The 26,847-nt window shown below is 51.0% G+C and overlaps 1 protein-coding gene across 1 annotated transcript in view; it reads left to right on the forward strand.

Moving 5' to 3' along the window:
* Positions 1–328: 328 nt before the first annotated feature.
* The window catches only part of MTUS2 (microtubule associated scaffold protein 2), an 876,814-nt gene continuing 850,295 nt past the window's right edge, over positions 329–26,847 (forward strand). Inside the window, exon 1 of the mRNA XM_073583159.1 lies at positions 329–644. The gene's annotated coding sequence lies outside the window, so the exon portion shown is untranslated. The remainder of the gene's footprint in view (positions 645–26,847) is intronic.

Below are 26,847 nucleotides of genomic sequence, written 5' to 3' on the forward strand. Positions count from 1 at the left end.
GCGGGTCCTGAAGACCACTTTCGCTCATATGAAAAGACCAATACTATTAAAGACTTGCAATAATTGGGGGATCCGAGCCTTCGGCTTTGGGCTGTGCCCATAAGCTTCAAGTTACGCCACCAATTCTAATGTTTTACACTGGCCATAAACTGGGATTTTGTAATGGATGGAGTTAGATGTAATAGATAAAGTCGAGCACTTTAAAGTGGTCCTACAAATGAGAAAATGAGCAGAGCTGCGATACTGAGGATGTCCAGCAGAGGGAGCTGTGGCTCATAAATCCCATTTGACAGCGCTCGGGGCTGATGCAGCCACTGGATGTTGCAAGCTTCCAAGGATGAGCATTATCTGCTGCGTGCAGCTGCTTCTCCCTCCAGCCTCTGGCCAAGGAAATCTTAAGACAGCTTATTAGGAGCCTGCAAGGAGCTCAGCGCTGGCAGAGCAGGCGCCCGGGATGGTGAGCAGGGTCTGTGCTGCGTCTTGATTCCAGCCTCCAGGTCTTCTGCTTTGCTTCTTTGTCTGTGAATGGAAGGAGGTGACGCCTCCAGGTTAGGTCGATCCAGTCTCTGGTGCCATCATCACCCACAGGGCGAGCCTTGCAGGAGTGCGTGGAAGGATGCGTGGGAGAAGAAGCCCCGGCTAAGGTGAGCGGATAAAGTAACGAGCCCCGACCGGCGCTGCAGCCAGTGATCGCTGCTGCCGGTGACACTTCCATGGCAGGGACCACTGTCTGCAAAGTTAGGAAGTTGTGTCCTCTCCGTGCAGCTGATAGTCTCATTGTGTCTGTTATCATGGCTGCTCCTGGGCGCTGTGGATGGAGGAGCCGGGAGAGGAAAGTTTTCCGAGTTGGGGGGATGAATATCTAACCCAAGAGATGCAGCTTCCTCCAGGCTCCCCTGTGTTTGCAGGTGATACATGGCAGCTGTGTGGGATGAGATACATGACAGCAGTGTGGGGTGAGATACATGGCAGCAGTGTGGGGTGAGATACATGGCAGCAGTGTGGGATGAGATACATGGCAGCAGTGTGGAGTGAGATACATGGCAGCAGTGTGGGATGAGATACATGGCAGCTGTGTGGGATGAGATACATGACAGCAGTGTGGGGTGAGATACATGGCAGCAGTGTGGGATGAGATACATGGCAGCTGTGTGGGGTGAGATACATGGCAGCAGTGTGGGGTGAGATACATGGCAGCAGTGTGGAGTGAGATACATGGCAGCAGTGTGGGGTGAGATACATGGCAGCAGTGTGGGATGAGATACATGGCAGCTGTGTGGGATGAGATACATGGCAGCAGTGTGGGATGAGATACATGGCAGCTGTGTGGGGTGAGACACACTGGGATGAGATACATGGCAGTAGTGTGGGATGAGATACATGGCAGCAGTGTGGGATGAGATACATAGCAGCAGTGTGGGATGAGATACATGGCAGCAGTGTGGGGTGAGATACATGGCAGCAGTGTGGGATGAGATACATGGCAGCAGTGTGGGGTGAGATACATGGCAGCAGTGTGGGATGAGATACATGGCAGCAGTGTGGGGTGAGATACATGACAGCAGTGTGGGGTGAGATACATGACAGCAGTGTGGGGTGAGATACATGGCAGCAGTGTGGGGTGAGATACATGGCAGCTGTGTGGGATGAGATACATGACAGCAGTGTGGGGTGAGATACTTGACAGCAGTGTGGGGTGAGATACATGGCAGCAGTGTGGGATGAGATACATGGCAGCAGTGTGGGATGAGATACATGGCAGCAGTGTGGGATGAGATACATAGCAGCAGTGTGGGGTGAGATACATGGCAGCAGTGTGGGGTGAGATACATGGCAGCAGTGTGGGGTGAGATACATGGCAGCAGTGTGGGATGAGATACATGGCAGCAGTGTGGGATGAGATACATAGCAGCAGTGTGGGATGAGATACATGGCAGCAGTGTGGGGTGAGATACATGGCAGCAGTGTGGGATGAGATACATGGCAGCAGTGTGGGGTGAGATACATGGCAGCAGTGTGGGGTGAGATACATGGCAGCAGTGTGGGATGAGATACATGGCAGCAGTGTGGGGTGAGATACATGGCAGCAGTGTGGGGTGAGATACATGGCAGCAGTGTGGGGTGAGATGCATGGCAGCTGTGTGGGATGAGATGCATGGCAGCAGTGTGGGATGAGATACATGGCAGCTGTGTGGGATGAGATACATGACAGCAGTGTGGGATGAGATACATAGCAGCAGTGTGGGATGAGATACATGGCAGCAGTGTGGGGTGAGATACATGGCAGCAGTGTGGGATGAGATACATGGCAGCAGTGTGGGATGAGATACATGGCAGCAGTGTGGGATGAGATACATGGCAGCAGTGTGGGGTGAGATACATGACAGCAGTGTGGGATGAGATACATAGCAGCAGTGTGGGATGAGATACATGGCAGCAGTGTGGGATGAGATACATGGCAGCAGTGTGGGATGAGATACATAGCAGCAGTGTGGGGTGAGATACATGGCAGCAGTGTGGGGTGAGATACATGGCAGCAGTGTGGGGTGAGATACATGGCAGCTGTGTGGGATGAGATACATGGCAGCAGTGTGGGATGAGATACATAGCAGCAGTGTGGGATGAGATACATGGCAGCAGTGTGGGGTGAGATACATGGCAGCAGTGTGGGATGAGATACATGGCAGCAGTGTGGGGTGAGATACATGGCAGCAGTGTGGGGTGAGATACATGGCAGCAGTGTGGGATGAGATACATGGCAGCAGTGTGGGGTGAGATACATGGCAGCAGTGTGGGGTGAGATACATGGCAGCAGTGTGGGGTGAGATACATGGCAGCTGTGTGGGATGAGATACATGACAGCAGTGTGGGGTGAGATACATGACAGCAGTGTGGGGTGAGATACATGGCAGCAGTGTGGGGTGAGATACATGGCAGCAGTGTGGGATGAGATACATGGCAGCAGTGTGGGATGAGATACATAGCAGCAGTGTGGGGTGAGATACATGGCAGCAGTGTGGGGTGAGATACATGGCAGCAGTGTGGGGTGAGATACATGGCAGCAGTGTGGGGTGAGATACATGGCAGCAGTGTGGGATGAGATACATAGCAGCAGTGTGGGATGAGATACATGGCAGCAGTGTGGGGTGAGATACATGGCAGCAGTGTGGGATGAGATACATGGCAGCAGTGTGGGGTGAGATACATGGCAGCAGTGTGGGGTGAGATACATGGCAGCAGTGTGGGATGAGATACATGGCAGCAGTGTGGGGTGAGATACATGGCAGCAGTGTGGGGTGAGATACATGGCAGCAGTGTGGGGTGAGATGCATGGCAGCTGTGTGGGATGAGATGCATGGCAGCAGTGTGGGATGAGATACATGGCAGCAGTGTGGGATGAGATACATGACAGCAGTGTGGGATGAGATACATAGCAGCAGTGTGGGATGAGATACATGGCAGCAGTGTGGGGTGAGATACATGGCAGCAGTGTGGGATGAGATACATGGCAGCAGTGTGGGATGAGATACATGGCAGCAGTGTGGGATGAGATACATGGCAGCAGTGTGGGGTGAGATACATGACAGCAGTGTGGGATGAGATACATAGCAGCAGTGTGGGATGAGATACATGGCAGCAGTGTGGGATGAGATACATGGCAGCAGTGTGGGATGAGATACATAGCAGCAGTGTGGGGTGAGATACATGGCAGCAGTGTGGGGTGAGATACATGGCAGCAGTGTGGGGTGAGATACATGGCAGCTGTGTGGGATGAGATACATGGCAGCAGTGTGGGATGAGATACATAGCAGCAGTGTGGGATGAGATACATGGCAGCAGTGTGGGGTGAGATACATGGCAGCAGTGTGGGATGAGATACATGGCAGCAGTGTGGGGTGAGATACATGGCAGCAGTGTGGGGTGAGATACATGGCAGCAGTGTGGGATGAGATACATGGCAGCAGTGTGGGGTGAGATACATGGCAGCAGTGTGGGGTGAGATACATGGCAGCAGTGTGGGGTGAGATGCATGGCAGCTGTGTGGGATGAGATACATGGCAGCAGTGTGGGATGAGATACATGGCAGCTGTGTGGGATGAGATACATGACAGCAGTGTGGGATGAGATACATAGCAGCAGTGTGGGATGAGATACATGGCAGCAGTGTGGGGTGAGATACATGGCAGCAGTGTGGGATGAGATACATGGCAGCAGTGTGGGGTGAGATACATGGCAGCAGTGTGGGGTGAGATACATGGCAGCAGTGTGGGGTGAGATACATGGCAGCAGTGTGGGGTGAGATACATGGCAGCAGTGTGGGGTGAGATACATGGCAGCAGTGTGGGATGAGATACATGGCAGCTGTGTGGGATGAGATACATGACAGCAGTGTGGGATGAGATACATAGCAGCAGTGTGGGGTGAGACACATGGCAGCAGTGTGGGGTGAGACACATGGCAGCAGTGTGGGGTGAGATACATGGCAGCAGTGTGGGGTGAGATACATGGCAGCTGTGTGGGGTGAGATACATGGCAGCAGTGTGGGATGAGATACATGGCAGCAGTGTGGGGTGAGATACATGGCAGCAGTGTGGGATGAGATACATGGCAGCTGTGTGGGATGAGATACATGGCAGCAGTGTGGGGTGAGATACATGGCAGCAGTGTGGGGTGAGATACATGGCAGCAGTGTGGGGTGAGATACATGGCAGCAGTGTGGGATGAGATACATGGCAGCAGTGTGGGATGAGATACATGGCAGCAGTGTGGGATGAGATACATGGCAGCTGTGTGGGATGAGATACATGGCAGCAGTGTGGGATGAGATACATGGCAGCTGTGTGGGATGAGATACATGACAGCAGTGTGGGATGAGATACATAGCAGCAGTGTGGGATGAGATACATGGCAGCAGTGTGGGGTGAGATACATGGCAGCAGTGTGGGATGAGATACATGGCAGCAGTGTGGGGTGAGATACATGGCAGCAGTGTGGGGTGAGATACATGGCAGCAGTGTGGGGTGAGATACATGGCAGCAGTGTGGGGTGAGATACATGGCAGCAGTGTGGGGTGAGATACATGGCAGCAGTGTGGGGTGAGATACATGGCAGCAGTGTGGGGTGAGATACATGGCAGCTGTGTGGGATGAGATACATGGCAGCAGTGTGGGATGAGATACATGGCAGCAGTGTGGGGTGAGATACATGGCAGCAGTGTGGGGTGAGATACATGGCAGCTGTGTGGGATGAGATACATGACAGCAGTGTGGGGTGAGATACATGGCAGCTGTGTGGGATGAGATACATGACAGCAGTGTGGGATGAGATACATAGCGGCAGTGTGGGATGAGATACATGGCAGCAGTGTGGGGTGAGATACATGGCAGCAGTGTGGGATGAGATACATGGCAGCAGTGTGGGGTGAGATACATGGCAGCAGTGTGGGGTGAGATACATGGCAGCAGTGTGGGGTGAGATACATGGCAGCAGTGTGGGGTGAGATACATGGCAGCAGTGTGGGGTGAGATACATGGCAGCAGTGTGGGGTGAGATACATGGCAGCAGTGTGGGGTGAGATACATGGCAGCAGTGTGGGGTGAGATACATGGCAGCTGTGTGGGATGAGATACATGGCAGCAGTGTGGGATGAGATACATGGCAGCAGTGTGGGGTGAGATACATGGCAGCAGTGTGGGATGAGATACATGGCAGCTGTGTGGGATGAGATACATGACAGCAGTGTGGGGTGAGATACATGGCAGCAGTGTGGGGTGAGATACATGGCAGCAGTGTGGGATGAGATACATGGCAGCAGTGTGGGATGAGATACATGGCAGCTGTGTGGGATGAGATACATGGCAGCAGTGTGGGATGAGATACATGGCAGCTGTGTGGGATGAGATACATGACAGCAGTGTGGGATGAGATACATAGCAGCAGTGTGGGATGAGATACATGGCAGCAGTGTGGGGTGAGATACATGGCAGCAGTGTGGGGTGAGATACATGGCAGCAGTGTGGGGTGAGATACATGGCAGCAGTGTGGGGTGAGATACATGGCAGCAGTGTGGGGTGAGATACATGGCAGCAGTGTGGGGTGAGATACATGGCAGCAGTGTGGGGTGAGATACATGGCAGCAGTGTGGGGTGAGATACATGGCAGCAGTGTGGGGTGAGATACATGGCAGCTGTGTGGGATGAGATACATGGCAGCAGTGTGGGATGAGATACATGGCAGCAGTGTGGGGTGAGATACATGGCAGCAGTGTGGGGTGAGATACATGGCAGCAGTGTGGGATGAGATACATGACAGCAGTGTGGGATGAGATACATGGCAGCAGTGTGGGATGAGATACATGGCAGCAGTGTGGGGTGAGATACATGGCAGCAGTGTGGGGTGAGATACATGGCAGCAGTGTGGGGTGAGATACATGGCAGCAGTGTGGGGTGAGATACATGGCAGCAGTGTGGGATGAGATACATGACAGCAGTGTGGGATGAGATACATGGCAGCAGTGTGGGATGAGATACAGGGCAGCAGTGTGGGGTGAGATACATGGCAGCAGTGTGGGATGAGATACATGGCAGCAGTGTGGGGTGAGATACATGGCAGCAGTGTGGGGTGAGATACATGGCAGCAGTGGCGGGTGAGATACATGGCAGCAGTGTGGGGTGAGATACATGGCAGCTGTGTGGGGTGAGATACATGGCAGCTGTGTGGGATGAGATACATGGCAGCAGTGTGGGGTGAGATACATGGCAGCAGTGTGGGGTGAGATACATGGCAGCTGTGTGGGGTGAGATACATGGCAGCTGTGTGGGATGAGATACATGGCAGCAGTGTGGGATGAGATACATGCAGCAGTGTGGGATGAGATACATGGCAGCAGTGTGGGATGAGATACATGCAGCAGTGTGGGATGAGATACATGGCAGCAGTGTGGGGTGAGATACGTGGTAGCAGTGTGGGATGAGATACATGGTGGCAGTGTGGGATGAGATACATGGCAGCAGTGTGGGGTGAGATACATGGCAGCAGTGTGGGGTGAGATACATGGCAGCTGTGTGGGGTGAGATACATGCAGCAGTGTGGGGTGAGACACACTTGGATGAGATACATGGCAGTAGTGTGGGATGAGATACATGGTGGCAGTGTGGGATGAGATACATGGCGGCGGTGTGGGGTGAGATACATGGCAGCAGTGTGGGGTGAGATACATGGCAGCAGTGGCGGGTGAGATACATGGCAGCAGTGTGGGGTGAGATACATGGCAGCAGTGTGGAATGAGATACATGGCGGCACTGTGGGATGAGATAGGCAGTGTGGGATGAGATACGTGGTAGCAGTGTGGGATGAGATACATGGTGGCAGTGTGGGGTGAGATACATGGCAGCTGTGTGGGGTGAGATACATGCAGCAGTGTGGGGTGAGACACACTGGGATGAGATACATGGCAGCTGTGTGGGATGAGATACATGGTGGCAGTGTGGGATGAGATACATGGCGGCAGTGTGGGGTGAGATACATGGCAGCAGTGTGGGGTGAGATACATGGCAGCAGTGGCGGGTGAGATACATGGCAGCAGTGTGGGGTGAGATACATGGCAGCAGTGTGGAATGAGATACATGGCGGCAGTGTGGGATGAGATAGGCAGTGTGGGATGAGATACGTGGTAGCAGTGTGGGATGAGATACATGGTGGCAGTGTGGGGTGAGATACATGGCAGCTGTGTTGGGTGAGGTACATGCAGCAGTGTGGGGTGAGACACACTGGGATGAGATACATGGCAGCAGTGTGGGATGAGATACATGGTGGCAGTGTGGGATGAGATACATGGCGGCAGTGTGGGGTGAGATACATGGCGGCAGTGTGGGGTGAGATACATGGCGGCAGTGTGGGGTGAGATACATGGCAGCAGTGGCGGGTGAGATACATGGCAGCAGTGTGGGGTGAGATACATGGCAGCAGTGTGGAATGAGATACATGGCGGCAGTGTGGGATGAGATAGGCAGTGTGGGGTGAGATACATGGCAGCAGTGGCGGGTGAGATACATGACAGCAGTGTGGGGTGAGATACATGGCAGCAGTGTTGGATGAGATACATGGCAGCAGTGTTGGATGAGATACATGGCAGCAGTGTGGGGTGAGATACGTGGTAGCAGTGTGGGGTGAGATACGTGGTAGCAGTGTGGGGTGAGATACCTGGTAGCAGTGTGGGGTGAGATACATGGCAGCAGTGTGGGGTGAGATACGTGGCAGCAGTGTGGGGTGAGATACGTGGCAGCAGTGTGGGGTGAGATACGTGGTAGCAGTGTGGGGTCAGATACGTGGTAGCAGTGTGGGGTGAGATACGTGGTAGCAGTGTGGGGTGAGATACGTGGAGCAGTGTGGGGTGAGATACGTGGTAGCAGTGTGGGGTGAGATACGTGGAGCAGTGTGGGGTGAGATACGTGGTAGCAGTGTGCGGTGAGATACGTGGCAGCAGTGTGGGGTGAGATACGTGGTAGCAGTGTGGGGTGAGATACGTGGTAGCAGTGTGGGGTGAGATACGTGTTAGTAGTGTGAGGTGAGATACGTGTTAGCAGTGTGGGGTGAGATACGTGTTATCAGTGTGGGGTGAGATACGTGGTAGCAGTGTGGGGTGAGATACATGATGGCAGTGTGGGGTGAGATACATGGCGGCTGTGTGGGGTGAGATACATGCAGCAGTGTGGGGTGAGACATACTGGGATGAGATACATGGCAGCAGTGTGGGATGAGATACATGGTGGCAGTGTGGGATGAGATACATGGCGGCAGTGTGGGGTGAGATACATGGTAGCAGTGTGGGGTGAGATACATGGCAGCAGTGGCGGGTGAGATACATGGCAGCAGTGTGGAATGAGATACATGGCGGCAGTGTGGGATGAGATAGGCAGTGTGGGTTGAGATACGTGGTAGCAGTGTGGGATGAGATACATGGTGGCAGTGTGGGGTGAGATACATGGCAGCTGTGTGGGGTGAGGTACATGCAGCAGTGTGGGGTGAGACACACTGGGATGAGATACATGGCAGCAGTGTGGGATGAGATACATGGCGGCAGTGTGGGATGAGATACATGGCGGCAGTGTGGGGTGAGATACATGGCGGCAGTGTGGGGTGAGATACATGGCAGCAGTGGTGGGTGAGATACATGGCAGCAGTGTGGGGTGAGATACATGGCAGCAGTGTGGGGTGAGATACATGGCAGCAGTGTGGGATGAGATACATGGCGGCAGTGTGGGATGAGATAGGCAGTGTGGGATGAGATACATGGTGGCAGTGTGGGATGAGATACAAGGCAGCAGTGTGGGGTGAGATACGTGGAGCAGTGTGGGGTGAGATACGTGGTAGCAGTGTGCGGTGAGATACATGGCAGCAGTGTGGGGTGAGATACGTGGTAGCAGTGTGGGGTGAGATACGTGGTAGCAGTGTGGGGTGAGATACGTGTTAGCAGTGTGAGGTGAGATACGTGTTATCAGTGTGGGGTGAGATACGTGTTATCAGTGTGGGGTGAGATACGTGTTATCAGTGTGGGGTGAGATACGTGGTAGCAGTGTGGGGTGAGATACGTGGTAGCAGTGTGGGGTGAGATACGTGTTATCAGTGTGGGGTGAGATACGTGTTTTCAGTGTGGGGTGAGATACGTGGTAGCAGTGTGGGGTGAGATACGTGGGAGCAGTGTGGGGTGAGATACGTGGAGCAGTGTGGGGTGAGATACGTGGCAGCAGTGTGGGGTGAGATACGTGGTAGCAGTGTGGGGTGAGATACGTGGTAGCAGTGTGGGGTGAGATACGTGGAGCAGTGTGGGGTGAGATACGTGGTAGCAGTGTGAGGTGAGATACGTGTTATCAGTGTGGGGTGAGATACGTGTTATCAGTGTGGGGTGAGATACGTGGTAGCAGTGTGGGGTGAGATACGTGGTAGCAGTGTGAGGTGAGATACGTGTTATCAGTGTGGGGTGAGATACGTGTTATCAGTGTGGGGTGAGATACGTGGTAGCAGTGTGGGGTGAGATACGTGGTAGCAGTGTGAGGTGAGATACGTGTTATCAGTGTGGGGTGAGATACGTGGTAGCAGTGTGGGGTGAGATACGTGGTAGCAGTGTGGGGTGAGATACGTGGTAGCAGTGTGGGGTGAGATACGTGGAGCAGTGTGGGGTGAGATACGTGGCAGCAGTGTGGGGTGAGATACGTGGCAGCAGTGTGGGGTGAGATACGTGGTAGCAGTGTGGGGTGAGATACGTGGAGCAGTGTGGGGTGAGATACGTGGTAGCAGTGTGAGGTGAGATACGTGTTATCAGTGTGGGGTGAGATACGTGTTATCAGTGTGGGGTGAGATACGTGGTAGCAGTGTGGGGTGAGATACGTGGTAGCAGTGTGAGGTGAGATACGTGTTATCAGTGTGGGGTGAGATACGTGTTATCAGTGTGGGGTGAGATACGTGGTAGCAGTGTGGGGTGAGATACGTGGTAGCAGTGTGGGGTGAGATACGTGGTAGCAGTGTGAGGTGAGATACGTGTTATCAGTGTGGGGTGAGATACGTGTTATCAGTGTGGGGTGAGATACGTGGTAGCAGTGTGAGGTGAGATACGTGTTATCAGTGTGGGGTGAGATACGTGTTATCAGTGTGAGGTGAGATACGTGTTATTAGTGTGGGGTGAGATACGTGGTAGCAGTGTGGGGTGAGATACGTGGTAGCAGTGTGGGGTGAGATACGTGATAGCAGTGTGGGGTGAGATACGTGGTAGCAGTGTGGGGTGAGATACGTGGTAGCAGTGTGGGGTGAGATACGTGGAGCAGTGTGGGGTGAGATACGTGGTAGCAGTGTGGGGTGAGATACGTGGTAGCAGTGTGGGGTGAGATACGTGGCAGCAGTGTGGGGTGAGATACGTGGCAGCAGTGTGGGGTGAGATACGTGGTAGCAGTGTGGGTTGAGAGACGTGGTAGCAGTGTGGGGTGAGATACGTGGTAGCAGTGTGGGGTGAGATACGTGGTAGCAGTGTGGGGTGAGATACGTGGTAGCAGTGTGGGGTGAGAGACGTGGTAGCAGTGTGGGGTGAGATACGTGGTAGCAGTGTGGGGTGAGATACGTGGTAGCAGTGTGAGGTGAGATACGTGTTATCAGTGTGGGGTGAGATACGTGTTATCAGTGTGGGGTGAGATACGTGGTAGCAGTGTGGGGTGAGATACGTGGTTGCAGTGTGAGGTGAGATACGTGTTATCAGTGTGGGGTGAGATACGTGGTAGCAGTGTGGGGTGAGATACGTGGTAGCAGTGTGGGGTGAGATACGTGGTAGCAGTGTGAGGTGAGATACGTGTTATCAGTGTGGGGTGAGATACGTGTTATCAGTGTGGGGTGAGATACATGTTATCAGTGTGGGGTGAGATACGTGGTAGCAGTGTGGGGTGAGATACGTGGTAGCAGTGTGGGGTGAGATACGTGGTAGCAGTGTGGGGTGAGATACGTGGTAGCAGTGTGGGGTGAGATACGTGGTAGCAGTGTGGGGTGAGATACGTGGAGCAGTGTGGGGTGAGATACGTGGCAGCAGTGTGGGGTGAGATACGTGGTAGCAGTGTGGGGTGAGATACGTGGTAGCAGTGTGGGGTGAGATACGTGGTAGCAGTGTGGGGTCAGATACGTGGTAGCAGTGTGGGGTGAGATACGTGGTGCAGTGTGGGGTCAGATACGTGGTAGCAGTGTGGGGTGAGATACGTGGTGCAGTGTGGGGTGAGATACGTGGTGCAGTGTGGGGTGAGATACGTGGCAGCAGTGTGGGGTGAGATGCGTGGTAGCAGTGTGGGGTGAGATACGTGGCAGCAGTGTGGGGTGAGATACGTGGTAGCAGTGTGGGGTGAGAGACGTGATAGCAGTGTGGGGTGAGATACGTGGTAGCAGTGTGGGGTGAGATACGTGGTAGCAGTGTGGGGTGAGATACGTGGTAGCAGTGTGGGGTGAGATACGTGGTAGCAGTGTGGGGTGAGAGACGTGGTAGCAGTGTGGGGTGAGAGACATGGTAGCAGTGTGGGGTGAGAGACGTGTTAGCAGTGTGGGGTGAGATACGTGGTAGCAGTGTGGGGTCAGATACGTGGTAGCAGTGTGGGGTCAGATACGTGGTAGCAGTGTGGGGTGAGATACGTGGTAGCAGTGTGGGGTGAGATACGTGGTAGCAGTGTGGGGTGAGAGACGTGGTAGCAGTGTGGGGTGAGAGACGTGGTAGCAGTGTGGGGTGAGATACGTGGTAGCAGTGTGGGGTGAGAGACGTGGTAGCAGTGTGGGGTGAGAGACGTGGTAGCAGTGTGGGGTGAGATACGTGGTAGCAGTGTGGGGTGAGAGACGTGGTAGCAGTGTGGGGTGAGATACGTGGCAGCAGTGTGGGGTGAGATACGTGGCAGCAGTGTGGGGTGAGATACGTGGTAGCAGTGTGGGGTGAGAGACGTGGTAGCAGTGTGGGGTGAGATACGTGGTAGCAGTGTGGGGTGAGATACGTGGTAGCAGTGTGGGGTGAGAGATGTGGTAGCAGTGTGGGGTGAGAGACGTGGTAGCAGTGTGGGGTGAGAGACGTGGTAGCAGTGTGGGGTGAGAGACGTGGTAGCAGTGTGGGGTGAGATACGTGGTAGCAGTGTGGGGTCAGATACGTGGTAGCAGTGTGGGGTGAGATACGTGGTAGCAGTGTGGGGTGAGAGACGTGGTAGCAGTGTGGGGTGAGATACGTGGTAGCAGTGTGGGGTGAGAGATGTGGTAGCAGTGTGGGATGAGAGACGTGGTAGCAGTGTGGGGTGAGATACATGGCAGCAGTGTGGGGTGAGATACGTGGTAGCAGTGTGGGGTGAGATACGTGGTAGCAGTGTGGGGTGAGAGACGTGGTAGCAGTGTGGGGTGAGAGACGTGGTAGCAGTGTGGGGTGAGATACGTGGTAGCAGTGTGGGGTGAGATACGTGGTAGCAGTGTGGGGTGAGATACGTGTTAGCAGTGTGGGGTGAGATACGTGGTAGCAGTGTGGGGTGAGATACGTGGTAGCAGTGTGGGGTGAGAGACGTGGTAGCAGTGTGGGGTGAGATATGTGGTAGCAGTGTGGGGTGAGATACGTGGTAGCAGTGTGGGGTGAGATACGTGGTAGCAGTGTGGGGTGAGAGACGTGGTAGCAGTGTGGGGTGAGAGACGTGGTAGCAGTGTGGGGTGAGAGACGTGGTAGCAGTGTGGGGTGAGAGACGTGGTAGCAGTGTGGGGTGAGATACGTGGTAGCAGTGTGGGGTGAGAGACGTGGTAGCAGTGTGGGGTGAGATACGTGGTAGCAGTGTGGGGTGAGAGACGTGGTAGCAGTGTGGGGTGAGAGACGTGGTAGCAGTGTGGGGTGAGAGACGTGGTAGCAGTGTGGGGTGAGAGACGTGGTAGCAGTGTGGGGTGAGAGACGTGGTAGCAGTGTGGGGTGAGAGACGTGGTAGCAGTGTGGGGTGAGATACGTGGTAGCAGTGTGGGGTGAGAGACGTGGTAGCAGTGTGGGGTGAGATACGTGGTAGCAGTGTGGGGTGAGATTCGTGGTAGCAGTGTGGGGTGAGAGAAGTGGTAGCAGTGTGGGGTGAGATACGTGGTAGCAGTGTTGGGTGAGATACGTGGTAGCAGTGTGGGGTGAGATACGTGGTAGCAGTGTGGGGTGCTGCTGTCTGTTTTGTCTCTTTGTGTTTTGTTTGTTATGTACAATACAAAATAAAATTGTGGTACCGTGTTAAGCAGAAAAATAGATGTAAATACTTATTTCCCCCCAAAAAATTGAGAAAAGTAATAAAGTTGTGATACCTTTAGGCTATGTGCTCATGTATTCAGAAAACTTCTGCATAAAAACCGGACTCCTTCCCAGAAAACGCACGTTTTTGCCGTGATTTTTGCGCATTTTTTCCGTGATATTTTCTGCACGGAAAAAAACGCATCAATATGCACAAAAATTGCAAAATGCATTAAAATGAATGGGAAGCTTTTATGTGTTTTTTGGTAAATCCGTGGGAAAAACGCAAAAAAAAAAAACGTTGTGTGTGAATACAGGCTTATTGGCTAACCAGAGAATTTATATTTGCAAGCAAGCTTTCAGAGCTCAAAAGGGGCCTTCTGAGCCCTGAAAGCTTGCAAATATAATTTCTCTGGTTAGCCAATAAAGGTATCACTCCTTGAATACTTTACTCAATTTTTGAGGGGGACATAAGTATTTACATCTGTGTTTTGTTTGTGGTGCATTGATTAACCTTTCAGGGTAGAAATTGTATGGAGGAAGCCTCGGCGGGGACAGTGACTTATAATCTCTACATGTCAAAGAGGCAAAACAGGTCTGCTTCCTAATGGAAAGAGAAGGAGGCAGAGGAATGGCAAGAAGATAACATTTATATGGAGGGATCATGGCTGCAAGTGTCCTGGAGGGTTTATAGGAAGTTGGAGGGAGAAAGTGAAGATGTGAGACATGAGATAGAGATACAGATCGATGATAGAGAGATACTGGATAGATAGATAGATAGATAGATAGATAGATGATAGATAGACATGGAATAGATAGATAGATAGATAGATAAATAGATAGATAGATAGATAGATAGATAGATATGGACTAGAGATGGGATAGATAGATAGATAATAGAGATAGATGATTATTCGAGATAGATATTAAATATACACTATAGATGAATGTTATCGATTGAATATGGAGATTCTAGATATATAAAGAAATAACAGCCATAGAATGTTATACAGATGGAAAGGAGATAAATTAGATCTATAGATAAATGTTGTATATATATAGGTAGATACTGAATTTCTAGAGAAATATTATCTATTGAATAGTGAGGTACTAAATGTATAGAAAGAAATATTTGATACGTAAAGCTAGATATGAGGCACATTACATCTACAGACATATAGGTAGATGGATAGAGTTTTATCCCTGTCTCTTTTTCACTGTTATTAATGTCTCGCTGTTTGTTAGTTCTGATTGGACACGGTATAATACAATCTGCCGGACTATGGGGGCTTGTTGTGAAAAGTGTTCCCAGTAATACTAAAGTTGGAATTTAGTTTATAAGTGACCGAGGTCGGGGACTGAAGAAGCGCTCAATAAACATCTCAGAGATTTTTAGTTATTTTGCTATTGTAATCCATGAAGGGTTGTTCCCATAATCACAGCTTATGAGTGGAGTTTCGGATAAGTGCTGCGTATCTGTGTGCTAGGGGTCCCTGCACTGGAGACTGCACTAAATCACAAAGAAAGGAGCGACATGTGAGAAGGAGCGCTGACATTCTATACAAAGCTAAAGGGGTTTTCCAGTCTAAGAAAAGTCTGCACTCAGTCATTGTGACTGCAGATTGCTGAATTGTGACCATGTGTGATGTGCATACTGTCACAATTCCCCTGTTTTCCATATGCGGGTGGGCAGTCATCTGACCCCATGTACACAATCTGCATACTTGCAGTCACGTGCTATCTAGTCCCTTTCGGCTTCTCTCAATTCTTTAGGCTACTTTCACACTTGCGTTTTTTCGCTGCATGTTTTTTGCGCACACAAACGCATGGAAAAAATGCATCATGCGTTTGTGTGCGTTTTTTTGCGGGTTTTAAAAAAAAACGCATGCTTTTTTTGCGCATACGTGCACATTACAATGCACAGGTATGCGCACCCATAGACTATAATGGGTGCTTTGCTGTAAAAAAACGCATTGCGTGCGCATGCTTTTTTTGGGGCAAGTTGGACGCACAAAAAACGCAACAGGATGCATTTTGTGTGCCCGAGCGCACACTACAAAAGAACGCATGCGCATACAAACGCGTACAAACGCATGTGTATGCGCACCCATGTTAAAGTATAGGGAAAAAAAGCATGCGTTTTTTTGCGCAAAAAAAACGCAAGTGTGAAACCAGCCTTACAAGTATGGAAATCACATATATGAGATCACAGGATCGTCCAAACATAAGGAATAAAGGGAAATCGTGACAGTGTGCACATCCCACTATGTCACGATTCATAAATGAGCAGCCACTAAGAATGAGTGCAGACTATTCTTCTTAAAGGGGTTTTCCTAGGAAAAAAGTTCTTTTTAATACATAGATCTTGGAGTAATAATAATTTCCACAATCGGATATGATTAAATAAAATGTCCCTGTGCTGAGATAATCTTATACATGTGCCCCTGCTGTGTACTGTGTAATGGCTGTGTCTGACCGTACAGGAACATGGTCTGATCATACTACAGCTCCTGGGCACGGGAGGAAGCAAAAGAGTATACAGACAGGACAGCACGGGATCACAACTAATTCTTTTTGTGAGGTAACATATTGTTTAAAAACAGGCAGGGAAATGTTTTACCTCACAGAAACAATCAGTTGTGATCCCATGCTGTAATGTCGCTGTGACGGTGCCTTTAAAGTGTTCGAATTTGCATGAAACCACGAATTTCAGGAAATTCATCTCGATCCTCCGCAGATCTATCCGCTCTTCTCTGGTGTCTAGCTATTTGTCCATCTTAGGTGTGTATTTGCCATAAGTTGTGGACACATCATGGAGAGGGGGAGTGCTCACCTGTAATGTAAGATCACATTCTACATAACGAGGTCTCCGATCTGTGCATACTTTGTCATGAGACCACACACGGCATATTGTGCATATCCCAGGTTATAGGACACAAGGAAGCTCATGATGGAGATGATGTTGTCATTCTTTTGGAATAAAATCTCTTCCCTCAGCATTAACACTAGCTTTTATTACAAACAGATGTTAGAGCAACACTCCAGCCAAGAAACAATGCAAACTAGTTGATCTGTATCATCCTGGAGAAAGAGGGAGAAGTAATGCTCCCGAGAGACACGTTAGCCGAGTCTTCTCCAGATGCATCCTCATCCCTTCAGAAAACTTCCCTCTCTGCTCTGCTGGCAGCTCTCAGAAAGCCGACATGGGGGACGAGTGGAGTTCATTTATAGCAGTGATATGCCTTTTATACCGCAGAGAAAGCAGGGTAGGAGAATGGCGCCTCCGTTTTGTGAGCCAGTGACACATCGCTTGTAATTCATTGTTCACAAATGAATTATTAAAGATGTCTCAGAAACAGAAGCGAGAAAAATATTTCACAAATTTTTTTTTCCATTAATGATCACATTTGTTTCACTTTGTTTAGTGCTGCCATGAAGTATCTACTAATTATGCAGTAAAATGGTTTACGTGGGCAATCTCTTATATCTTCCACCTGGTGGTAACCATTTTGTGTATTTGGTGGGCATCTGAAGGCATCGCAGGATTATTATGAAACATACAGATTTTATCTTCAAGAGGAGGAGCTGTCCATCAAGGCAAATGTGACAGCTTTAGGTGGGGTTTAGAGAGGAGAGTGGGGCTGGGTTTGGCCCTCAGGGGTTGGCCGTCCCATTGTCATATTACAACAAATTGGATTTTCTCATCATTCTTAAAACGTCTGGGTTCACACCATAGTCTCTTTCTGGTTCTGCGTCCATGGGAGATTTCCATCTGAGTAATTGAAGCTTAGCTGTCAGATATGCCATCGTGTATCATATGAATTCTTTGAATCTTAAATATGAAATATTGCTGTCTGTTTGACCTCCTTTCTGATGGTGTCCATTAGTTTTGCTGGATGCTGTATCTAGTCTACAATGCTATTGCATCTGGCTAAAAAAAATGACTTATTTGAGACTTGTTTGCCTCAATAAAGTTAATGAATAGATCAGGGGCGCAATTGAAAACCATTTTATGGCTGCTTATCCTAAATGGATTTAGGGTCACGTGGGTTCTTTTTACCAAGTTCCCAACTAAGTTCTATGCCCCTTCGAGGAAGCGGTAAAAGCGAAACGCGCATCGGGGTCCTTCCTCCTTGCAGCCACAGCACCAGGTACTGTTAACATTTCAGCAGCATTTTGTACTGCTCATTGATATTTTGCTAGTACACTACAGCACTTTGGCATTTTTTCACTTTATCTCACGCTTGGATACCATCTCAGCTATAGGGGTTGTGTACATATATATCTTTAGCACTTTGGCACTTTGCACTTTTCTTTTTGCATTAGCTTGTGACCCTATTTCATTGCTATTGCTGCCTGTTTTGTAGTCCAGTCTTTCACCCTTATCAGCTTTACACCCACATGGGTATCATATTTTGCTAAGATAGTGGGTATTTGTCTCTGGTCTCTTAATTGTTTGCTATAATTTATACCTGGCTCACTTGATTTATTTATTTGTTGCTTGGAGCTCACTCTGCCTTGTTCTGCACATCTATATTTCTTCGGTGTAATTTTTAATAATTCTAATAATAAACTATATTTTAATTTTGACCTGATACTTCCCTTCTCTTTGGGTATATCAAGATCTACAGATGACTGTTTGGGCACAAGTCATTTATCACACTCTCTATGGGCAATGTTTTTGCAGATTTTCAGACACAACCAATGATTAATTAGAGACAAAGGACTACCGTAATTAAAATGATGAAATATGGAGTGCTGTTCTATGATGGCTGTTCACTTAGTAGAAGTGCTGTTGAGCAAAAAGATCCCTAGTTTGGCGTCCAGGATGGTCTTTCCTGGTAGCTGGACCAGGGCTGTCATTATTTCCCATGGTCCTTGACCCAACATCATGGGTGTCTCTTCTCCTTGTTAGGTCCTACAATGTCATGATGTCACAGAGCTTAATAAGCACAAGAGGCACACAGGATGACGAGCCAAGGATGCCGGAAGAGAAGGCTGCCCTGGTCCAGGGTGCCACGGAGGGACAGATAGTGTCCTTAGTAGCCAGTGACTGTCCCTGCCCTGTCTCCACCAGTAGTGAAAGCAAGAGGACCAGCAAGGAACCTGGGCAGAGCTCTATTGAGGGTCATTAAAGGAGTATTTTTATTATTTCTAAACACTGCTTGGAAACCCCTTTACATGAGCTTTCATCAACTACACTTTCTACAGTTGTGATTAGGAAAGTTAATTATATTATCACTATTCCTATTCATAGTAGTATTTATAGTATTTATGACGTGCACAGTCATGGTAATTGTTGGTAATTGTTTCGATTGCTGAGTATCATGTGTTGTGTAAAATAGGGATCTGTCCATGGTGCTGAAACAGATTATCCCATCATTTTCCTGGATAGAGCCGCTATTTTAATCTCCACTTTTCTCTCCGTTACTTTGACACTTCTTTGAGAAACTGCCAAATGGTTTTGCTAAAAAACATTCAATAAACCGGGCTGGCGGGTTTTGTAATGGTCTTTGCACCTAAAGTAAAGACTGTAGGAGTATATCAAGGAGAAGACATATCTATTAAGCTTTAGGACTCGTGTAATCTGGCAGAAGAGACCTGTAATCAATTTCTTATCTTGAGTGGCAGTAGAGTATTCTACTTCTAGAAATTTGCATTGTTTACTGTCTACACGTGAGGAGCGATCGTGCTGGTATATGGTGTTATCTGAGCATGCTCATGTGCTAACCGAGGGTCTTCGGTGTGGTCGAAAAATATGTTTGAGTCCCTGTGGCTGCATGTCTCGCGGTGTTTCGACAGCCTCAACACATGCAGGGATTTTCTGTTGGTTAGGCAATGCTAGCATTTGTTGCCGGAAAAAGTAGAGGAAAATAATACACTCACCGTCCTTTAAAACATTTCTTCTTTATTGGAAAATTAAAACATAGAGTTTGCAGGGGTGAATGCAATGCTTACAGGTCAATTTTCACCAACTATTGTTTCAACAGGTCCTTGTGTAGCGGCATTCGAACAGTCTCGGGACATGCAGCTTCAGGGACTCGAACATATTTTTCTGAGCACGCCGAAGACCCTGGGTTAGCTCCCGAGCACTCTGGGATAACACATTATTGGAGAACATCATTTGCTCCTCACTACTGTCTACCCATTTGAAAATGTTAAAATAAATGACTGAGTGAGATTAAAGAAACACTTAAGCCCCCCATACCAGGTGCAGACTATCATTGGTGCAACCTGTTGTCATGCCTCAGGTTTCGGTCTGGCGTTCTGTTGTCGATGTCTCTGTGCGCTGAGCCACAGCAGGTTCTGTCGCTGTCACCTTTTGTCTTTGTCAATTCCTTTTGGACAGCAAGTATTTTTCATGTGTTATCTAGCCTGTAATATCACACTACAGGTGCTACTATTTAAACTTCCCCCCACTGGTCTTTCCTGCTGGTGATAGTCTTTAGTGGAAGCTGTTTGTAGTTCTAGTTCTACTGCTGAGGATCTAGGCCAGTCAGATATGTGTACTTCTGGAATTCTACCTGGCGCTGCACTCTCCCCCGGTTCCTAATGTGGTACATGTGTGACATCGGCGGCCGTACCCGCCGATGCCCCTTTAGCGGCGGTGTCCGCCGCAGCTTCCCCTCACCTGCCTCCTCCTGCTCGCGCGTCCTTCCGCGCTGCTTGCCGCTCTGCTGCGGGTAACCGCGCCGGCCTTAGGCCGCGCGCGCGCGTTCCTCCGGCCTCTGTTGGCAGGGGGCGTCGCTAGGGGAGGGTCTGTAGGGCGCACTTCCGGTCTCCGCGTATATCAGGCGCCCGCTCCATTCTGAGGGCGCCTGATGATTGTTGTGACTCGCAGCACCCATCGGCCTTATCTTTTCAGTGTTCCCTGCCTATCTTTGTTGCTCCGTTGTCTGTCCTGGTCCTTGTCCGTCAGCCTGTCTCCTTCCGTGGTCCTCCCTGTACCTTTCCTGTAGTCTTCCTGCCATCACCTTCTGCCTTCCTCCCCGCTACTCCTGCTCTGTCTGCCAGTCCTCCGAGTCGTCCCTGCTGGCTCCGGCTGTCGCGGTTCCGCCCCCTGTGGTCCTGCCCCTAACGATCCCTGTACAGGGGTCGGTCTTCACCAGGTGCGCTCGGCCCAGGGGCTCCGGATCCGCGATCCAGGGGGTCCACTCTTGGACGTACTGCCAGAGGCGTCACAGTATCATCAGGCCATGGATCCCGCCGGTGCCGCAGCCGCCACACAAAAGGAATTACTTTTCCTTCGTGAAAATCAGAGCCGGATAATGTCCTTTATGAAGTCTATGGACACCCGGTTGTCCGCCCTGCAGACCTCTGACCCCGGACACGCTCCCCTCTTAGTCAGCCTTCAGCAGGAGCTCGCGCAGCAGCGCGACGCCCAATCCCACATCTTGGGTTACATGGCATCCGTGGATGACCGATTACAGGCCCTGCAATCCTCTGCTGCCGCTGCAACTTCCTCCCCGGATGTAGCCTCTACCCCGGCTCCCCGTCTGGGCAAACCCCCCAGGTACAGTGGAGATCCCAAGTTATGCCGGGGCTTTTTAAATCAATGCAGGCTACATTTTGAGCTTGCCCCCCTTCAGTACCCCACTGACCGCGCCAAGGTGGCGTTCGTTGTGTCCCATCTCGAGGGTGAGGCCCTGTCCTGGGTGAACCCCTTATGGGAGAGAGATGACCCCGTCGTGTTAAGCATACAGACCTTCTTAGAAACCTTTCGCAAGGTATTCGATGAACCGGGTCGCTTAGCGTCCTCCACTGAGGCCCTTTTTAACCTCCGCCAGGCTTCCCTCACAGTGGGGCAATATGCCATCCGCTTCCGGACCCTCTCTTCTGAGTTGGGGTGGAACAATGAGGCCCTTGTAGGAGCCTTTTGGAGAGGCCTCTCCAGTAAGATCAAGGATGAGCTTGCCGGGCGTGACACCCCCACCACTCTGGAGGACCTTATTTCGCTAGCCACTCGCATAGACCTCCGCTTTCAGGAGCGCGCTCGAGAGGCAGTCGGAGAGAGGAGGTCCTTTAGGCTGTATCAGGCTCCTGTCCCCCGTTTCCCGGTATCTCCCGTTAGCACCGCTCCTGAGCCTATGCAGGTCGATCGTGTCAGGCTGTCCGAGCAACGCCGCAGGGAGAGGATGACCAAGGGCCTCTGCCTGTACTGTGGGGGTGCCAACCATTTTGTGCGTACTTGTCCGGAGAAGCCAGAGAGATCGGGAAATGCCTCCACCTAGGTCAGGTAAGAGAGGACCCCCTAGGTGATCAAAATTCCTCTCTTCCCCTTACCCTTTCTGCTTTGCTAATTACAGGTCAGGGGCGTGGATCTGTGGAGGCGTATGTGGACTCGGGTGCTGCCGGTAATTTCATCCGCCAGGAGGAGGTTGACAAACTCCAGATTCCGGTGTTGGTTTTGAAGAACCCTCGCGCTATTTCCTCCGTTGACGGTAAACCTTTACCCGGACTCATCACCATGGTTACCGCCGAAGTAGACCTTCAAATCGGAGCTCTCCACCTCGAGAAGATTGCCTTCTATGTCTTGCCACAACTAGCCCATGCTGTTCTCCTAGGGCTTCCCTGGCTCAGACGGCACGAGCCTGTGATTGACTGGCGCTCTGGGGAAGTTCTCCGTTGGGGGCACTCCTGCCAGGAGCACTGCCTACGGGCTCTCACGCGTCCCCGTCCATGCTTAAAGCCTGCCGACCTCCCGGGTCTACCCGCACCCTATCACACGTTTGCCGACGTGTTTAGCAAGAAGGAGGCGGATTCCTTACCCCCTCATCGCTCCTATGACTGCCCTATCGACCTAGTTCCTGGTGCCACTCCACCCAGAGGGAGAACTTATCCTTTGTCCCCAGCAGAGACCTCGGCTATGTCGGAATATATACAGGAAAATCTGGCCAAGGGGTTCATCCGGAAGTCCTCGTCCCCTGCGGGCGCAGGCTTCTTCTTCGTCCGGAAGAAAGATGGGTCCCTGCGACCTTGTATTGATTACCGGGGCCTGAACAACATCACGGTTAAAAACCGGTACCCGCTCCCGCTGATTCCTGAACTCTTCGACCGGCTGAGGGGGGCCAGAATCTTCACGAAGTTGGATCTGCGGGGAGCTTACAACTTAGTCCGAATCCGAGCGGGGGACGAGTGGAAGACGGCCTTCAATACCCGGGACGGCCATTATGAATACTTGGTCATGCCGTTCGGTCTCTGCAATGCTCCAGCGGTGTTTCAGGAATTCGTAAATGAGGTGTTCCGAGACCTACTCTATTCCTGCGTGGTGGTGTATTTGGACGATATCCTCGTTTTCTCGACCGACCTCTCCTCCCATCGGAGAAGTGTACGCATGGTCCTGCAGCGCCTTCGAGAAAATCGTCTTTACGCCAAGATCGAGAAGTGCCTTTTTGAGCAAACAGCCTTACCCTTCTTGGGGTATATCATCACGGAGTCCGGTCTTAGGATGGATCCGGAGAAGCTGTCCGCGGTACTCCAGTGGCCTCGTCCAGTTGGCATAAAGGCCATCCAGCGTTTCCTCGGCTTCGCTAATTATTACCGGCAGTTTGTACCCCACTTCTCTACAGTCACCAAGCCCATTACGGTCCTGACCCGTAAGGGGACGAAGCCTAACGTCTGGCCTTCTGAAGCCGAGGACGCCTTTCTGACCCTGAAACGCTCGTTTGCTTCTGCTCCGATCTTACACCGTCCAGTGGCTAGTAGGCCCTTCATCCTGGAAGTTGACGCTTCCTCCACTGGAGCTGGGGCAGTTCTCTCCCAACAGGCTCCATCTGGACGTCTTGTCCCCTGCGGGTTCTTCTCCAAATCCTTTTCTCCCGCGGAGTGCAACTACTCCATTGGGGACCGGGAATTATTGGCCATTAAGATGGCGCTGGAGGAATGGCGATATCTGCTCGAGGGGGCAGTGCACCCCTTTACTATCTTCACGGACCACAAAAACCTGGCCTACCTGCAATCTGCCCAGAGACTCAACTCCAGACAAGCCAGGTGGGCTCTGTATTTTTCCCGTTTTGAGTTTAAGCTCCATTTCCGGCCCGGCAGTAAGAACATCAAAGCTGACGCGCTTTCCAGGTCTTTGCAGCCACCAGAGAAGGAGGAGGACCCATCTTATATCATCGAGCCGGCTAAAGTTATCTCCGTGGCCCCCGTGAGGTTCTCTAACCCTCCGCCTGGCAAGACCTTCGTTCCTCCAAACAAACGTCTGGAAGTACTGCGCTGGGGTCATTCTTCCAAGGTTGCTGGGCACGTTGGGATTAAGAAGACTCTTTTGCTTCTGTCCCGGTATTACTGGTGGTCCTCTCTCCACCAGGATGCAAAGGACTTTGTAGCCTCCTGCAGGACTTGTGCTCAGAACAAGATTCCAAGGACTCTGCCCTCCGGCCTCCTTCATCCGTTGCCTGTACCAGAGGCTCCTTGGCAGCAAATCGCCATGGACTTCGTGACTGATCTGCCCCGCTCTGCAGGATGCACTACCATCTTGGTCGTCGCTGACCGCTTTTCCAAAATGGCCCATTTTATTCCCCTGGTCGGACTGCCATCTGCTCCAAAGTTGGCCGAGATCTTTATCCACCACGTGTTCCGGCTACATGGTCTCCCTCTGCGAATCGTGACCGATCGTGGGGTCCAGTTTACTTCCCGATTCTGGAGGGCCCTCTGTCGGCTCCTGGGCATGTCTCTCGACTTCTCCTCAGCGTATCATCCTCAAACCAACGGCCAAGTGGAACGGATTAACCAAATTCTGACCACCTACCTACGCCACTTTTCTAACGCCCATCAAGATAATTGGTTCTCTCTTCTACCTTGGGCGGAATTCGCTCATAATAATCATTCCAGCGAATCAACGTCCAAGACACCGTTCTTTGTGGTAACTGGGCTAAATCCTGGGGTTCCATTGCCTTTTTCCGCATCATCCGGAGTTCCTGCAGCAGACACTCTCGCCAAGGAGTTTTCACAAATTTGGAAGGAGACCAGAGAGGCGCTCGAGCTGGCCAACGTCCGAATTAAGAGACACGCGGACAAAAGACGAAGGGATCTACCCCCGTACCAGCCCGGGGACAAAGTCTGGCTTTCTACCAAACATATCCGCCTGAAGGCCCCTGCTTACAAATTAAGTCCTCGGTACATCGGGCCTTTTGAAATACTTGGGCGCATTAACAAGGTAGCCTACAAATTGAGGTTGCCGGCGTCACTCCGGGTCCCTAACGCCTTCCATATCTCGCTCCTCAAACCTGTGGTCTTGAATCGGTTCCAACCAACCTCCATGTCTTCTCCCTCGCCCATTTGTTCTAACAATATCTTTGAAGTAAAGGACATCCTGGCTATGAAAAGGGTCAAGGGTAAAACTCTTTTTCTTATCGACTGGAAGGGTTTTGGCCCAGAGGAGAGGTCCTGGGAGCCCCGAGAAAATGTCGATGCCCCCCTTATCATGAAAAGATTTCTGACCAGCCTCAGAAGGAGAGGGCATATGGGAGGGGGTACTGTGACATCGGCGGCCGTACCCGCCGATGCCCCTTTAGCGGCGGTGTCCGCCGCAGCTTCCCCTCACCTGCCTCCTCCTGCTCGCGCGTCCTTCCGCGCTGCTTGCCGCTCTGCTGCGGGTAACCGCGCCGGCCTTAGGCCGCGCGCGCGCGTTCCTCCGGCCTCTGTTGGCAGGGGGCGTCGCTAGGGGAGGGTCTGTAGGGCGCACTTCCGGTCTCCGCGTATATCAGGCGCCCGCTCCATTCTGAGGGCGCCTGATGATTGTTGTGACTCGCAGCACCCATCGGCCTTATCTTTTCAGTGTTCCCTGCCTATCTTTGTTGCTCCGTTGTCTGTCCTGGTCCTTGTCCGTCAGCCTGTCTCCTTCCGTGGTCCTCCCTGTACCTTTCCTGTAGTCTTCCTGCCATCACCTTCTGCCTTCCTCCCCGCTACTCCTGCTCTGTCTGCCAGTCCTCCGAGTCGTCCCTGCTGGCTCCGGCTGTCGCGGTTCCGCCCCCTGTGGTCCTGCCCCTAACGATCCCTGTACAGGGGTCGGTCTTCACCAGGTGCGCTCGGCCCAGGGGCTCCGGATCCGCGATCCAGGGGGTCCACTCTTGGACGTACTGCCAGAGGCGTCACAACATGAAACACTCGATGGCCTTTCAGGGAGCCAGGTCCGAGTTGTTTTCTCTAGTTTTACTCTCAGAGTTTATCAAGGTCCAGTTCCTTTAGTCTGAACAAGAACTGGATGGGGTTTATGCAGTTTTTTCTTAGTTAGATTCTTCACTCCTGTGTTTACTACCACACGTGCATAACATCTGTGGGCCTGCACAGGGGCCGAAGAGGTAAGAGGACCAACTTTTTCCTCTAAAGCAGGTGGAATTGTGCAATATAATGACATATAGGACTGGAAAAGGCCCATATATTGTTCTTACACAGGGGCTTTATGTCCTCCACTGCTCCATACACATTAGATGGTAATCAGTCAAACGATAGTTCATTCGATCCTTTGGCCGGCAGCTATCTGAGCCGACTCTCCCATACATAGGAGCACTCTGTGTTCTCTATGAGAGAGCCACTGTCAGATATGTTTGGCAGGGAACAAAGCGATCATCAGTCCAAAATCTGACATGTCGGATCATTACCTCTCCTGTCAATTGTCTGGGGCTCCCATACACATCAGACTGACGGCTGACCTAGTCATTATTGGCAGGTTCAGTTGACATCAGTCTCATGTTTATAAGAAGTCATTAGTGTAGGGAAAGGGGGGTATCTTTCCAATATGAGTCTTTTTTTGAGAAGTTTTTTTGGAGTGGGTCATCTTTAAAAAATGTCTGAAAAATTACTAAAAAATGCTTGAAAGACTCTTCCTATTCATGTTTATTGTGAAACCACTTTGCTGTTCATATGTTCAGTCTTTTGAGAATTTTTTTTACTGTTTCGGGTTTTCAATGCTTAGTTTAGTTGCCAGTCAGTTCTTTGAAGCTGTTCCTGACGGGAAAAACCCCAAACTAAGCACTGTCCAATCAAACGGCTGCAAAATAACTCTCCAAAACTTCTTGAAAAACTCCACACAACTGCTTTTAGGTAATGAAAAAGTCCTTCAAAAACTCCCCAAAGAGAGTGTTTACTGAAATGGTTTTCAC

The sequence above is a fragment of the Dendrobates tinctorius genome, unplaced genomic scaffold (genome assembly GCF_039654945.1).
Source record: "Dendrobates tinctorius isolate UK_male_01 unplaced genomic scaffold, ASM3965494v1 ptg000075l, whole genome shotgun sequence".
Lineage (NCBI taxonomy): Eukaryota > Metazoa > Chordata > Amphibia > Anura > Dendrobatidae > Dendrobates > Dendrobates tinctorius.